At 41.1% G+C, this 16,357-nt stretch overlaps 1 pseudogene across 1 annotated transcript; it reads left to right on the forward strand.

Annotated features, from left to right (window-relative positions):
* Positions 1–5,048: 5,048 nt before the first annotated feature.
* LOC106510305 (retinol dehydrogenase 16-like) lies at positions 5,049–15,415 on the forward strand (annotated as a pseudogene). The gene is made up of 4 exons (XR_014803366.1): positions 5,049–5,361; positions 11,023–11,279; positions 12,325–12,485; positions 13,938–15,415. The product of XR_014803366.1 is annotated as a retinol dehydrogenase 16-like (transcript).
* Positions 15,416–16,357: the final 942 nt, after the last annotated feature.

The raw sequence follows: 16,357 nt of genomic DNA on the forward strand, positions 1-16,357 counted from the left end.
TTCGCAGAAGACATGATACTGCACATAAAAAATCCTAAAGATGCTATAAGAAAACTACTAGAACTCAATGAATTCATTAAAGTTGGAGGATACAAAATTAATACACAGAAATCTCTTGCATTTATATACACCAACAATACAAGATCAGAAAGAGAAATTAAGGAAATAATCCCATTTACCACCACATCAAAAAGAATAAAATACCTAGGAATAAACTTACCTAAGGAGATGAAAGACAGTATTCTGAGAACTATAAGACATTGATGAAAGAAATCAAAGATGAACAAATAAATGGAAGGATATACCATGTTCTTAGATTGGAAGAATAAATATCAACAAAATGACTATATTACCTAAGGTGATCTACAGATTCAGTGAAATCCCTATCAAATTACCAATGGAATTTTTCAGAGAACTAGAACAAGAAATTTTAAAATTTCTATAGAACCACAAAAGACCTCAAATAGCCAAAGTAATCCTAAGAAAGAAAAATGGAGCTGGAGGAATAAAGCTCCCTGACTTCAGAATATACTACAGGACTTCCTGTCATGGCACAGTGGTTGACAAATCTGACTAGAAAACATGAGGTTTTGGGTTCAATCCCTGGCCTTGCTCAGTGGGTTAAGGATCTAGTGTTGCCGTAAGCTGTGGTGTAGGTCGCAGACATGGCTCCAATCCCACATTGCTGTGGCTCTGGTGTAGGCTGGCGGCTACAGCTCTGATTAGACCCCTGGCCTGGGAACCTCCATATGCTGTGGGAGCGGCCCTAGAAAAGGCAAAAAGACAAAAAGACAAAAGAAAAAAAAAGGAGAGAGAATATATTACAAAGCTACAGTTATCAAAACAGTAATGGACTGGCATAAAACAGAAATATAGATCAATGGAAAAGGATAAAAAGTCCAGAAATAAACCCCCACACTCATGGTCAACTAATCTTCAACAAAGGAGCAAGAATACACAATGGAGAAAAGACAGACTCTTCAATAAATGGTGCTGGGAAAACTGGACAGCTACACATAAAAGAATGAAATTAGAACATTCTCTAATACCATACACAAAAATAAACTCCAAATGGATTAAAGACCTAAACATAAGACTGGATACTATAAAACTCTTAGAAGAAAACAGGAGTTCCCGTCGTGGCGCAGTGGTTAACGAATCCGACTAGGAACCATGAGGTCGCGGGTTGGGTCCCTGTTCTTGCTCAGTGGGTTAATGATCCGGTGTTGCTGTGAGCTGTGGTGTAGGTTGCAGACGCGGCTCGGATCCCGCATTGCTGTGGCTCTGGCATAGGCCGGTGGCTACAGCTCCGATTCAACCCCTAGCCTGGGAACCTCCATATGCCGCGGGAGCGGCCCAAGAGATAGCAACAACAACAACAACAACAAAAAGACAAAAGACAAAAAACAAAAAACAAACAAACAAAAAGAAAACATACACAGAATGCTCTTTGACATAAATCACAGTAGTATCTTTTCAGATCCACCTCCCAGAGTTATGGAAATAAAAACCAAGATAAACAAATGGGATCTAATTAAACTTACAAGGTTTTGCATAGCAAAGGAAACCATAAACGAAACAAAAAGACAATTCACAGAATGGGAAAATATCTACAAACAAAGCAACTAACAAAGGATTACTCCCTAAAACATACAAGAACACAAGTAACTCAATATCAAAAAAATGACTCAATCAAAAACTGGGCAGAAGATCTAAACAGACATTTCTCCAAAGAAGATATACAGATGGCCAAGAAACACATGAAAAGGGGATCAGCACTGCCAATTATTAGAAAAATGCAAATCAAATTTTCAATGAAATATCACCTCATACCAGCCAGAAGGGCCATCATCAGAAAGTTTACAAACAGTAAATGCAGAAGAGGGTGTGGAGAAAAGGGAACCCTCCTACACTGATGGTCGGAATATAAACTGATACAACCACTATGGAAGACAGTACGGCGGTTCCTCAAAAAGCTAAAAATAGAACTACTGGTCTGGGAGCAGGTGGAGGGAAGACAAGTACCACCAGAGCTCCTAAGAGCTGGGAGCTGCAGACACTGACAACAGTGATGCTCTGAGAAGGTGGTCTGAAGGCCTGGGACATACATTCAAACACAGGAGTTCCTGTCGTGGCTCAGTGGTTAGCGAATCCGACTAGGAATCATGAGGTTGCAGGTTCGATCCCTTGCTCAGTGGATTAAGAATCCAGCGTTGCCGTGAGCTGCGGCATAGGTCACAGACGTGGCTCAGTTCCCGCGTTGCTGTGGCTCTGGTGTAGGCTAGGGACTACAGCTCCGATTAGACCCCTAGCCTGGGAACCTCCATATGCCGCAGGTGTGGCTCTAGAAAAAGACAAACAAAAACAAAAACAAAAAACATCCAAACACAGATCTGGGAGGGGTCTACAAGGCTCTGATTTGTAGGTGAGGGCACGGGACAGAGGGGGTCTGGGAGCTGGGATGACCTGGGGCCTTGAGGCTCTCCTAAAGGCCCAGGAAAGAGACAGAGTCATTTGGGGCAGGGTGGGGGGGTCTGGGAACTGTTAAGGATAGTATGCAATGCAATCAGGGCAAAAGTTTGTGGGTCTAAGTGAAAAAAAAATAAAGGTTTAGATACTTTAGTGACCAGAGGATACAGATTTCTGACAATAAAGAGGAAGCTGGCTGCGCTGATAGAAAATATTTCGTAATGAGATAGACTATTAACTCAGGTAGTTAGTGCAGGAGCTTGGGCTCTGATACATTCATTTGATATGGATATTGATTAACCTTTGTGGCTTAAGGGCTCCAGGGAATAACACCTCCACAGGCCTTGTTTTATTATAGCAAATTGTGCATTCCCCACAGACTATGTTTACTATAGGAAATGTGAATCTCTACCCATGCCTCAACTGATAGAAAATAAATGAGAGGAAAGGTGACTTAATCTAAGGGAAGAAAAGGACAAAGAAACCATAAAACTCAAGGGACATTTCTAACCCTAAACCCCCTACTGGACAAGAACCAATATAGGTAATTGAGCAAGGCCAATGGGAGAAAACCACATCTTTCTGGACCCTACATTGGTGCCCCTCCCCACCTTTAAGAAATAAAAATCCCTATAAGACAATAAAGAAGGGGGTTCTTCTCCCCCCTCCCAGCAACCCTGGGAGCTATTTGCTTTCCTTTAATAAAGACTTTGCTTGATTGTTAAAAAAAAAAAAATAGAACTACCATGTGATCCAGTAATCCTACTCCTGAGCATGTATCTGAAGAAAATCATAATTTGAAAATATACTGTACTCCAATGTTCAGCACTATTTACAATAGCCAAGACATGGAAGCAACATAAATACCATTGACAAAGAATGGATAAAGAAGATATGGCACATTCATACAATGGAATAATATTCAGCCATAAAAAAGAATGCATATATATGTATGGCTGGGTCATTATGCTGTACAGCAGAAATGGACACAATACTGCAAATCAACTATAATAAAAAAAATGAAGTAATGCCATTTGCAGTAACATGGATGGACCTATGGATTATCATGCTAAGTGAAATCAGACAGAAAAAGAAAAATATCGGAGTTCCCGTCGTGGCTCAGTGGTTAACGAATCCGACTAGGAACCATGAGGTTGCGGGTTCGATCCCTGCCCTTGCTCAGTGGGTTAACGATCCGGTGTTGCCGTGAGCTGTGGTGTAGGTTGCAGACGCGGCTCGGATCCCGCGTTGCTGTGGCTCTGGTGTAGGCCGGTGGCTACAGCTCCGATTCAACCCCTAGCCTGGGAACCTCCATATGCCACGGGAGCGGCCCAAGAAATAGCAACAATAACAACAACAACAACAACAACAAACACACACACACAAAAAAAGAAAAATATCATATATTCCACATATAACTTATATTTTACTTATATGTGGAATCTTAAAAAATGATACACATGAACTTATTTACAAAACAGAAACAGATTCACAGACTTAAAAAACAAACTTGCGGTTAACAAAGGGGAAAGGAGACGGAGAGGGATGGATTGGGGTTTGGATTTGGCATATGCACACTATTGTATATGGGGCGGATGGTAAACAGGAACCTGCTGTATAGCACTGGAACCCTGGTCTGTGATAACCTATATGGAAAAATAACAAAAAGAATGGGGTATGTGTATACGTATAACTGAATTACTTGGTTGAACAGCAGAAATTACCAGGACATTGTAAATTCACTACATGTTCATAAAACTTTTAAAAATGCATAAAAGAGCAGAGAAAAAAGAAGGAAAAAATTTGCAGCCTGGAAATCTTGAATAGCAACACTTTTTATTTTGACAAATTCAGTTTTGAAGAATCAAGATTCATCTAATTCCAAATGCAAAGCTGCTAATACTGGATCTCCTCTCTACCAAATACATCCAAATTTTTGCCAAACACTCCCCCTCCCTTTTTTTTGGTTCCTAGTCGGATTCATCAACCATTGCATCATGATGGGAACTCCACCAAACACTCCTTTTTAAAGCAACATGACCAGAACAGGGAGCTCAATATTAATTCCTAAACCTGACAGACTCAGCCTGCTTTCCAATTTTTCAAATACGTTCCTCAAAAGCCTCTTAAATAACTAACTTTCAGAATTATTATTATTATTTTGTCTTTTTTTTGTCTTTTCTAGGGCCACACCCGTGGCATATGGAGGTTCCCAGGCTGGGGTCCAATCGGAGCTATAGCCACCGGTCTATGCCAGAGCCACAGCAACGCGGGATTTGAGCTGTGTCTGCAACCTACACCACAGCTCATGACAACGCCGGATCCTTAACCCACTGAGCAAGGCCAGGGATCAAACCCACAACCTCATGGTTCCTAGTCGGATTCGCTAACCACTGAGCCACAATGGGAACTCCCTTTCAGAACTATTTTGAAGGTTAATCTTTATAGGAGTCTTGTTAATAAACTGAGCAGATCAATTTAGGTAAATCAGAAAATAATCAAAGAGCAAAGTAAACATAACCTTAAACTCTTTGAGTCTGGAAGAATTTTCTTTTGGAAGGGTAGGACAGATTCTTGCCATGTGGCTGTACCTGACAGTGCCTGTGAGCTTGTACTACCTCTTGTGCTGGTACCAGTAGCAGCACGTGATGAGCTGCCTTGAGGACAAATATGTCTTCATCACGGGCTGTGACTTAGGCTTTGGGAATCTGCTGGCCAGGCAGCTGGACCTGCGGGGCTTGAAGGTCCTGGCTGCATGTCTGACAGAGCAGGGGGCCCAGCAGCTGAGGAAGCAGACGTCAGACAGGCTGGAGACGGTGCTCCTGGACGTGACCAAGACAGAGAGCGTTGTTGCAGCCACTCAGTGGGAAAAGGAGCATGTGGGAGACAGAGGTATGCCCAGGGGGAGTCTGTCTATTGGATAGGCTGCTTTGGCTTCAATGTTTCAGAATGTGCAGATAACATGCCAGGTGAAAATCTGGGAATCAGGTTGAGGACATATTAGGGATGTGTTTTCATTACATGAAGGCTCACATACATTAGTATTCCTGGAGTAAATGAATAAATATTTATATTTGGGACTGCCCTAAAAATGTCAGGTTGTGTGGCACATGCATATTTTGGGGTGGAAGGCAGAAGGAAGTTTACTGATGGTGAGGAAATAGGTTTAACAAATAAGAGTATGCATCTGGAGGGAAGAGAGAATGAAGGATAGTAAAGCAATGAGGGAAAAGAAAGAGGTGACTGTGGGGCAGAGACTCTGAGTTGTAGAAAATTCAGAGTTAAAATGTTAACTCAGCCATATTCAGGTTGCCATTATGCTACCTATATATCTCTGTATATGTCTTTTCCTGAGAACAGTATAAATTTGTCTTTTTCAAACTTAACTAATGATGAGAATCAGAAAAACCTACTACATCCAGGGAGGGTTCTGGGAATATTTACTGTTCAGTCAGTGCCTATAGATGAATTTATGATGAGGCAATTTTAAGAAAATAAGTGAGATTCAGCTATACCCAAACTCTGGTCACCAAGACCCAAGCAACATCTTTCTGTGTAGTAGCCCCTCTTATTAGTGCTGGGACGAGTTTCTGAGGAAGTGCAGGCAAGTAGCAGAGAGGGCTTCCTGAGAGCCTAAGGAGGTGCCTGACCTTTGGCAAGGGAGCAGTCGTATCTCCCAGTTTTCTAGAAGAAGGTCCAGGGCAGACCATTTGGGATCTGGAAGCAGAGGTTTGAGCAAGGACAACAGAGTGAGCATCCTGAAGACTAGTAGCTGTAGGTGTTGCCTCTTTCTTCCTTTCTTGCATTTACCTAGCCTCGGCCCCAATGCATCCTGGGCAAGAACTCTTGAATGAGGAGTTCCCGTCGTGGCACAGTGGTTAACGAATCTGACTAGGAACCATGAGGTTGCAGGTTCGATCCCTGGCCTTGCTCAGTGGGTTAAGGATCCGGCATTGCCACGAGCTGTGGTGTTGGTTGCAGACGCAGCTTGGATCCCGCGTTGCTGTGGCTCTGGCGTAGGCTGGTGGCTACAGCTCCGATTGGACCCCTAGCCTGGGAACCTCCATGTGCCACGGGAACGGCCCAAGAAATGGCAAACACACACACACACAAGAACTCTTGAATGAGAGCACAGGGAATCCCTGAGAGAGAGGCTGCAGCCAAGGAAAGGCATGCTGTGGGTCCCACCACTCATGCTGTGCTTGCCATGAAGGAACTACTGTTTTCTCTGTAATTCATTCTCAAGTTCTGCCTGGTCCTTCCTTGCATAGCCCTCCCACTCCTAGGTCTGAGAGAAGATCAAGAATTAATCCCACAATATTGAGTAGAGTTCCCTGAAAAGGAATGGATATACGTATATGTATAACTGATTTACTTTGCTGTACACCTGAAATTAACATATTTGTAAATCAACTATACTCCAATAAAATTTATTTTAAAAAATTAATTCCCTCTGCTCATGCTGTGTGGTCCTCTCATTCCCAAGGGCTCCAGTCCCTGGCAGCACTAGAGAACAATCCTTTATCATCCTTTTGTGGAAGGCCCTGGGACCATTTTGTTGGGGAGGTGTGTGGTTTAAAATGCCTTACTTTGGGGCTTCTGCAACAATGCTTGTTCACAATTGCTGAGAGCAGTATCATTTTCTAGTTTAAATTCATGACACAAAAACTGGTTAAATTTTTTGTCTGAGCTTCATAGCTACTGAGACCAAATAAAAGAAGACAAGATATTGCTTCACTTCAGCTTGGATGTCCAGCAGGTTACTGTGGAGGACTTGCACCACATATCAGATAAAATGCATTGCAATGCATCCATACCCACTTAGAAAAAAGATTTTCTCTTAGTTAAAAAAGTATATATATATTTTTGTCTGTGCCTGTGGCATGTGGAAATTTCGGGGCCAGGGATCAAACCTGTGCCACAGCAGTGACCCAAGCCACTGCAGTGATGCACACCAGATTCTTAACCCGCTGAACCACAAGGGAAATCCTAAAAATAAATTTTAAAATAAAGTTTTATTTGAATATAAACTAGTGCTAAAAATGAAACTATCACATCTATAATTCGTTTTAATTGGTGATTGGCTGTGACTCTGTAGCAATCATCATAAATACTCAGAAATTCTGTTGATGTGAGAAATTTTAGTTCCTAAATTGTTTATAGAAATATGAACCATTGCATTAATGAGGTTGACATATATTTTGGAGAAATTTTAACCTCTAAATTGTTTACAGAGCAATGAAATCACTAATAAGGTCGACATATATTTTGCAATCATTTATTTCAATAAGTATTCTATTTGGCTACTTTATTTCAAGATCCTGGAGTAAATAAAGACTTTCTACTGCCTCATGTATTTCCATAAACACCTGAATATTGCTTAGGCCCCAGGAAGTGTGTTTCCTTCAAATTTTCACTTTTCTCTCTCCCCTCTTGTAGTAAGAAGAGAAAAATGAAGAAGGGGCTTGCCCTTTTCAGAGATAAGTCTGCATGTTACTGAAAGGGTGAAGCCTCAAGACCTCAGACCCTCCACATTTCAGAAACTGTAGCTGAGGCTACAGTTTCCTGTGATTACATTCTTCTTCTTTCTGCATCACTGAATTGGAGCCTTTCCTTTAAAGGCCACCTGCCTGCCACAGCATGAAGTTGTCTCTGTAAATCCAGTTACACATACTTTTCTAACTCTTGTGTTATTTAATCTTAATTGTAATAATTACTAATGTGTTCCTTTTTCCCAATATAACTTTTATTGCAAATAGTTTTAAATTCCTTGAGAGAAAGATTGATGCCTTAAAAACCATTTTCATATGTACTATTTACACATATGGTCTCCTCTGGCAATTAAGAACCAGTGACTATCCCTCAGGTGGTGCCTGCCAGCCCAGACAAAGCACAGATCCCTCACTCTCTCCCTTTTGAGAAAGGCTCTCTGTAATGGGAGCTGGCTTCTGTTGGGATTTTGAGCCAAGGGCAAAAATTGTGGCAGATATCACTTCTTTTCTATTCACATCTGATGCCCTCCCCCTGCCTCCCCCCAAGTTCTAAAAAACTAAAATGGGGAGAAAATGTAACATTATCAAAGAAAAAGTAATACTGATACTGGGGAGTCGTTACTTGAGGACCAGTCTCACAAAGCAAGACTGAAGATTCCTTCTCTTCCAGTCTTTTTGGGTTATGAGGACTTGTGAGATGATGAATGAATGTGAAATTTAAGACTTTCTCCTTTGTTCATTTTTATAAATTACAATCTGTTTTCCCTGAATCATTGACCCATTTCCAGGACTGTGTCACCTGGTCCAGCTCACTCTGCACCTTGCCCAACACCAGCAATTCTTAATCAGGATGTGAAAGCACCAGGAGATGTCAAAAGTTATGGAGAGAGTGCAGCAATTTACTGGTTAAAAATTAATATTTGAGTTACAAAGGTTGTACAGGATTAAAGATGGACTGGAAAGAAGTAGAGATTATCTGTGACCTCATTCTGTTGGCCACTCACATTCCAATAGTTTTTTAAAATTAAGGAAAGGGGTAGTACTATCTCTCAGCTGTGGGACAGTACCAGAGCTAATATCTTAGTCATGATTCCATACTGCTTCAGGATATCGCACCCAAGACTTAATGATTTTAAAAATAAACAATTTTTGGTCCTGTTGTTAACTTAGCTCTGCAAGTTTTTCAAAGCCAAAGACAGGAGCAAAGAGCCTCAGGCCTGCTGGGCTCATTAATTTCCTAGAAGCCTGAGGCATCTCATGCTTGCAATCACCACCTCTTCTCTTTCCAGCTCACTCCATCTCTCCCCCAGATCCTAAATCTTGAGCCTACCAGGACCTCCAATCCATTGATCCAACCACCTTTTCACAAGCTTCCATATGCACTTGTTCTAATGCACAAGTGAATGGACTGGATTTACATAGAGGGAAGGGAGGGCAGACTATGCTGGTGAAAATAATGGTAGATGGGTAGAGGAAGTGGGAAGAGTCAGGGGAAATTCTCTTCTGATTGCTTTCTAAAGAAAATTAGACTATGTCAAAATTCTACTCAAAGCCTTGCAGTTGTTTCTCTTTTCACCTGAAGTAAACTCTCTCTCTCTCTCTTTTTTTTATGTCTTTATAGGGCCGCACCCTTGGCATATGGAGGTTCCCAGGTTAGGGGTCAAATTGGAGCTGTAGCTGCTGGCCTATGTCAGAACCACAGCAACACCAGATCCTAGCTGAGTCTGCAAACTACACCACAGCTCATGACAATGCCGGATCCTTAACCCACTGAGCAAAGCCAGGGATCGAACCTGCGTCCTCGTGGATACTAGTCAGATTCATTTCTGCTGAGCCACAGTGGGAACTCCAAAGCTAAACTCTTTAAAATGGACTACAAGGCATTGCATGGTCTGGTATCCCACTGCTTCCCTAACCAATTCCCTAGCTTTTGCATTCTTCCCAGACACACAGGCTTCCTCCTTCTGCCTTGTGGCATTTATTGCAGCTATTTTTCACCTAGAAATATATGCTCCAGAGGTCTCTTTGATCCATTTTCCTTCTGTAAGTTTTGTTCGCTTTGTAACTTTTCAAGGAATCTTGTCCTGACCACCTGATTCAATACGGTTACAAACAATCCTCACCAGTCAATCCAACCCTGCTCACTTGCTTTTTCAAAATCAAATTTTTTTTATTAATGTATCATTGATTTACAGTGTTGGGTCAATTTCTGCTGTACAGAATGGTAACCCAGTCATGTGTGTGTGTGTGTGTGTGTGTGTGTGTGTGTATCAATAGATAGATAGATAGATAGATATAGACTCTTTTTCTCATACTATCTTCCAATCATGTTCTATTTCAAAAGACTGGATACAGTTCCCTGTGCTATGCAGTAGAACCTCACTGCTTATCCATTCTAATGTAATAGTTTGTGTCTACCAACCCCAAACCCCCAGTCCATCCCAGTCTCTCCCCGCTCCCCCTTGGCAACCACAAGTCTGTTCTCTATGTCTGTGAGTCTGTTTCTGTTTTATAGATAGGTTCATGTGTGCCATATTTTAGATTCCACATATAAGTGACATCATATGGTATTTGTCTTTCTCTTTCTGACTTACTTAACTTAGTATGTTCACCTGCTTTTTAAATCTATTACTATTTATCACCTTATAATGTATTTTATAATTTACCAGTGTATTGGATTTATTATCTTCCTTAAGAGAATGTAGTTTGAAAACTGAAATGATTTTTATTTTTTTTGTCTTTTGTCTTTTGTTGTTGTTGTTGTTGCTATTTCTTGGGCCGCTCCCGCGGCATATGGAGGTTCCCAGGCTAGGGGTCCAATCGGAGCTGGAGCCACTGGCCTACGCCAGAGCCACAGCAACGCAGGATCCGAGCCGCGTCTGCAACCTACACCACAGCTCACAGCAACGCCAGATTGTTAACCCACTGAGCAAGGGCAGGGACCGAACCCGCAACCTCATGGTTCCTAGTCGGATTCGTTAACCACTGCGCCATGACGGGAACTCCTGAAATGATTTTTAAATGTTTCCTATTTCCACCTAATATTCTTTGCTTCTACCAGGCCTCTGGGGTTTGGTGAACAATGCTGGCATCACTCTGCCAGCTGCCCTGAATGAATGGCTGACCAAAGATGGTTTCTTAAAGATCTTGAATGTGAACTTGATTGGCCTCATCAAAGTGACCCTGAGCTTTCTACCCCTGATTAGAAAGGCCAGGGGAAGAGTAGTCAACGTTTCTAGTCCAGCTGGGAGAGTATCTGTTTGGTGGTGGCTACTCCATTTCTAATTATGGTGTAGAAGCTTTTTCTGACAGCCTGAGGTAAGGACCAACCTCTGAGGAAGACTTGACTGTGGCTGGGAGTATATTCAAGAATGATAGGCCTGAGTTCCAGATATATAGGGGTCTACTAAAATGAGGTAACTTGGAAATGAAGTGTCTAAATCTTTTGATAATATAAAGTAATACATTAGGGAATATTAAAAATATATTAGGACTTATTTTATCTTTATTGCCATTCCTATAAGATTTCTACATATTTCAAACAAATTTAATATATTTCTGTAAGACATATATATGTATATATAAATGAATATATATTACATATATACATATGTATAAAATATGTGAATATAACATATTATGTATATAATATATACTCCACATAGGAATGATAAGAATCTGTCACTAAAAAAATTATTTGCCTTACTAATTAAGGGCCTTAAGTTGCAAAGCCTGACCAATGGTTCTCATGAGGGAAGAATAAACACTGGTGGGTTAATTTAAAGGCAAAGCTTTGTGCTAAGTCCCCTATTTACTCCTCACAGAAAACCTGTGAGTTAGACATGATTCTCTATGGTCAAGTATGAGGTTGAGCCAAAACTGAACTCAGTTTGTGGGTGAAAAAAACCTCTGTAGTGGGTGTACTGAAAGCATGAGTACAGGTATGTACAGGTGCACAGAGGCACTGATGAAAGGGTGGCTAAGCTTTCCCTGGGGCAGAGAAAGGCTTCACAAAGGAACTGAGTTCTAACCTTAGCAGGTAGGTAAGGAGGAAGAGGCAAGAATAGGAAGGGGCTCAGGGGTTCTGGGAGCTGTCACAGAAGGTGGATCTGTGAGAGAGGTGTGGGATGGACAGGAAAAGGCAGTACCAGCACTTTTTGCCCAGGTCTGAAGCATTTCAGAAAGCAATCTGTGGGTGCTGTCCCTTTAAATTTCATTTGAACACCTTCCTCAGATGCCTAGGTGTGCTCTTTCATATTCTCCCTTGACCTCAATGCCTTTCTTCAAACATTTTGCCTTGGGCATTCTTTGTTTAAGTGGGAATGATTAGGCTATAGACTAATGCCATTTCCCTGTGTTTCAGAAGGGACCTCTGTGCTTTTGGTGTTCACGTTGCTCTCATAGAACCCGGGAAGTTTAAAACATCCATTTTCCCTGAAAATACACAGGATATCCTCAAGGGGATCTGGAGTCAAGTGTCCCCAGAGGTGAAGGAGAGCTATGGAGAACAGTACTTTGAAGGCTGTGAGTACTTCCTCTATCCCCTCAGAGCAGGGATGGCAAAGTTATTAACTTCTTGATCACTCACTATGTGCCAGCATAAGGCCAGGCTCCCTTGGAGCTGCCCCTCCTGTCTTGCTCAGGCTGTTGGTTTCCCATGAGCCCCAACACCCAATCAATATACATGAGCTTCACGCTCATGTGGAAGAATAAACTTGATCGATCCTCATAACCTTAGAAGGAAGGTGCTAGTGTTATTCCTCATTTACAGATAAGGAAATTGAGGCCTGAAATATTGAGTGATTTCCCAAGATCCCTCAGTAAGTAAGTAAGTAGCAAAGTGAGGAATCTAATCCTGGCAATGTTGCTCTAGACAACTTTAGCCCAATGGAAATATAATGCTAGCCACAAATGTAAGTCATATATGTAATTTCAATTTTTCTACTAATAACATTAAAAAAAACAACATATGGGGAGTTCCCGTCGTGGCGCAGTGGTTAACGAATCCAACTAGGAACCATGAGGTCGCGGGTTCGGTCCCTGCCCTTGCTCAGTGGGTTAACGATCTGGCGTTGCCGTGAGCTGTGGTGTAGGTTGCAGACGCGGCTCGGATCCCGCGTTGCTGTGGCTCTGGCATAGGCCGGTGGCTACAGCACCGATTCAACCCCTAGCCTGGGAACCTCCATATGCCGCGGGAGCGGCCCAAGAAATAGCAACAACAACAACAACAAAAAAGACAAAAGACAAAAAAAAAAAAAAAAAACAACATATGGGTGAACTTAGTCCATTACAGACTATATCCAGAATACTATAATTTCAACAAGTCAATACAAGAAATTACGTTGAGATATTTTACATTCTTTCTTCATACTAAGTTTTTGAAACCCAACATGTGCTTCACATTTACTGCACATCTCAATCAGACTAGCCTAGCCACATTTTCTATGCTCAATTGCCATGCGTGGCTTGTGGCTGCAGTGCTGGGCAACACAGCTGCAGAGCCTGTGCCCTGAGACCTGCACCCTCATACACAGCTCTCCAGCAGCCACCATGCAGCCATCAGACTTAGAGTATAAGACCATCCTCCTCCTTCTCTTCTTCTTTTTAAATAAATACACAAAAAGAAAAAAAAATCTTTAATCCCACATTCAGATATAACTACCATAACATTACGATACATATAACATTTTCCTTTATAAATATACATCTCTAAAAGGCAACTTCATTCTTTTGGTCGCTCAGGTCAAAACTGTCAGGGTCAGTACTGACGCTTTTTCTCTTATATACCACATTTAATGATCAGTTTATGTTTGTAATTTCTGACCATTCTCACCATCTCTAAATACTACCTCAAGACCATCTTCTTATCCTGTACTCTCTCATCCCTCCAATATCTTTCGTACTTTGTATTTTCTCTTGCTTCTTTTCATGTTAATATGTTACTACCGTTCTAACATTTTTTTTTCTCTGTAACAGATTGCCAGTATTTTAATAGACTCATTTCTAAAGGAAAGAAGAATTTGAGCCTGATCACCAATTGTATGGAACACGCCCTGATCGCTGTTCATCCTCGTACCCGCTACTCTGCTGGCTGGGAGAGCAAATTCTTCACTCTCACTCTATCTTATTTACCAACATCTGTGGCAGACTTCATTCTTAGTCCTATTTCAAATGCGGTCAGACCTGCCGATGCTTTGCAGTTTTAGTTCAACCTAAACACTTGATTCTAGATGGGTGGGCAGCAGGGAGCAAGAAGTCAGATTTTCCTCTTGAAGGGAGAAAGAACAAGAGTTCTAAAGTGGAGTATCCAAAAATCAAGCCATTATGATCATACACCAGGGTCCTCCTAAGTTGGAGATTTCCTATACACATGAATATCACTACCATTTAAATAGTATGCTCAAAGTGTCAAACGTGTGTACTGTATAGCACAGGGAATATTCAATATTTTGTAATAATCTATGAGGGAAAGGAATCTGAAAAAGAAATATGTATACATATCTATATATGTATATATATAACTGAATCATTTCACTGTACACCTGAAACTAACACAAAATTGTAAGTCAACTATACTTCAATAAAACAAGTGAGACAAAAACAATTTTGAAGAGTTGAATGGAAGGGTGAACACACTGTAAAGATCAGGCAGGAGTGATGAATATCTTTCAGAAAAATGGAGATCTGCTGTAGGAAGACCTGCTCTGGAGGATCTACTGAGAATTTTTTTTTTACTGGGGGATTTTGCCCCAGGCACATACATGCACTCAAATAATAAAATGAGAATGGTGGTGCTCCCCTTGTGGCTCAGCTGTAACGAACATGACTAGCATCCATGGGATGCGGGTTCAATCCCTGGCCTCGCTCATTGGGTTAAGGATCCAGTTTTGCCATGAGCTGTGTTGTAGGTCACAGACACGGTTCAGAACCTGCATTGTTGTGGCTATGGCTAGGCCATCAGCTGTAGCTCTGATTCAACCCCTAGCCTGGGAACTTCCATATGCCTCGGGTGAAGTCCTAAAAAGCAAGCAAGCAAAAAAATAAAAAAAGGATGGAGATGTGAATTATAATTTAACTATGTGGTAATAATATAATATTTAAAAAAACCCAAGGATTTGAGAGGCATGAAGGATACAAAAGCAGTAAAGGTCTGTAGGTATTCTATATTCATTATTTACTAAAAAATAATGCTTTGGTTGTGCCTAAGAATTCATTATTGGTTAATTATTTGCAAATCAAAAAACACCATGCAAATATCAGAGTTCTTTTTCAGATTCCTGCATCATCTTTTATCTTCTTTTAGATGAAGGAGTAAAAGTAGCAAAGAGAAAAACAAAAGTTGAGAAGTATCTTATTTTGTGTAAAAATGTATATTCCTGAAAAACTGAGTTACATCTGGACAATAAAACAACCTATATCTTAAAAACAAACAAACAAAAAAGCCAAAAACCAAAGGTGCACTCTCTCTTCCTCTTCTTGCTTCATTCTGAATATTCAGTCTTTAAGCCATAATGATGAGTTACGTAAGGCAGGAATTGGCATTGTCGAGGGATTGGGATATGAATGGGGTGTCATGGAGAATCTGAGCATGAGCTGAGCGAGGGGACTGTACATGCAGGAGGGCTGACTAGTACAATTGTCCAAACTCCCGCTGCTGGGGTGAGTTTTATGGTCACATAGGAGGGCTTCCCAGAATGGCTTACTGGAGCCCACTGGGAGTAAGGAAGGTGTTTGCATATGGAAAGGAGTTGCAGCAGTGATGGGAAATTGGTTACATAAAGGGGAGGAGATCGAATAAATAAATATACTAAGGATAATAAGAGTAAGATTTCTTACTTATAGAGAAGGGAGCTACAAATTTATAAATAAATTAATACACATTTAAATATGCATACATACATATCACATACATGCATATATTCCCTAGCACTGTTCACAGAAAGGGTTTGGGAGTGGCACAATAGCAATAGCAATCAGAAAACCTTGAACTCAGATCTTGACTGTATACCAGTCTCTACTAAAAGGAAACAAGGCTACTCAGAGAAGTAGCTGACTCCAGGACAGGTGCTAGGAATGTGCAAGATGAGTCTGGAACATCCTGTTGAAGCAGAAAGGAAGAAAGTACTAAAAAAATGAAGGTATTTGTCAAAATGACATAGAAGCTAGATTACAGGGGCTCTGACTGTACAAATCTATGACTATTTGAGCATCAAAACAAATATCTAAGAACAAGATACTTAGCCATTTGATCAAAACAGAAAACCATGAGCCACACTGACATGAACGATCTGTTTGACTCATCACAAAACTCCACTCCCTTGGCCACGGACTTTGGTTTAGGGATAAGTGCATGATTCATATAAGGTCAATCAAGTCATTACTAGTGTTTAATATGT

The sequence above is a fragment of the Sus scrofa genome, chromosome 5 (genome assembly GCF_054392235.1).
Source record: "Sus scrofa isolate SSC_HxYL_T2T_F1_AM1 chromosome 5, Sscrofa_HxYL_maternal_Yorkshire_Landrace_v2.0, whole genome shotgun sequence".
Lineage (NCBI taxonomy): Eukaryota > Metazoa > Chordata > Mammalia > Artiodactyla > Suidae > Sus > Sus scrofa.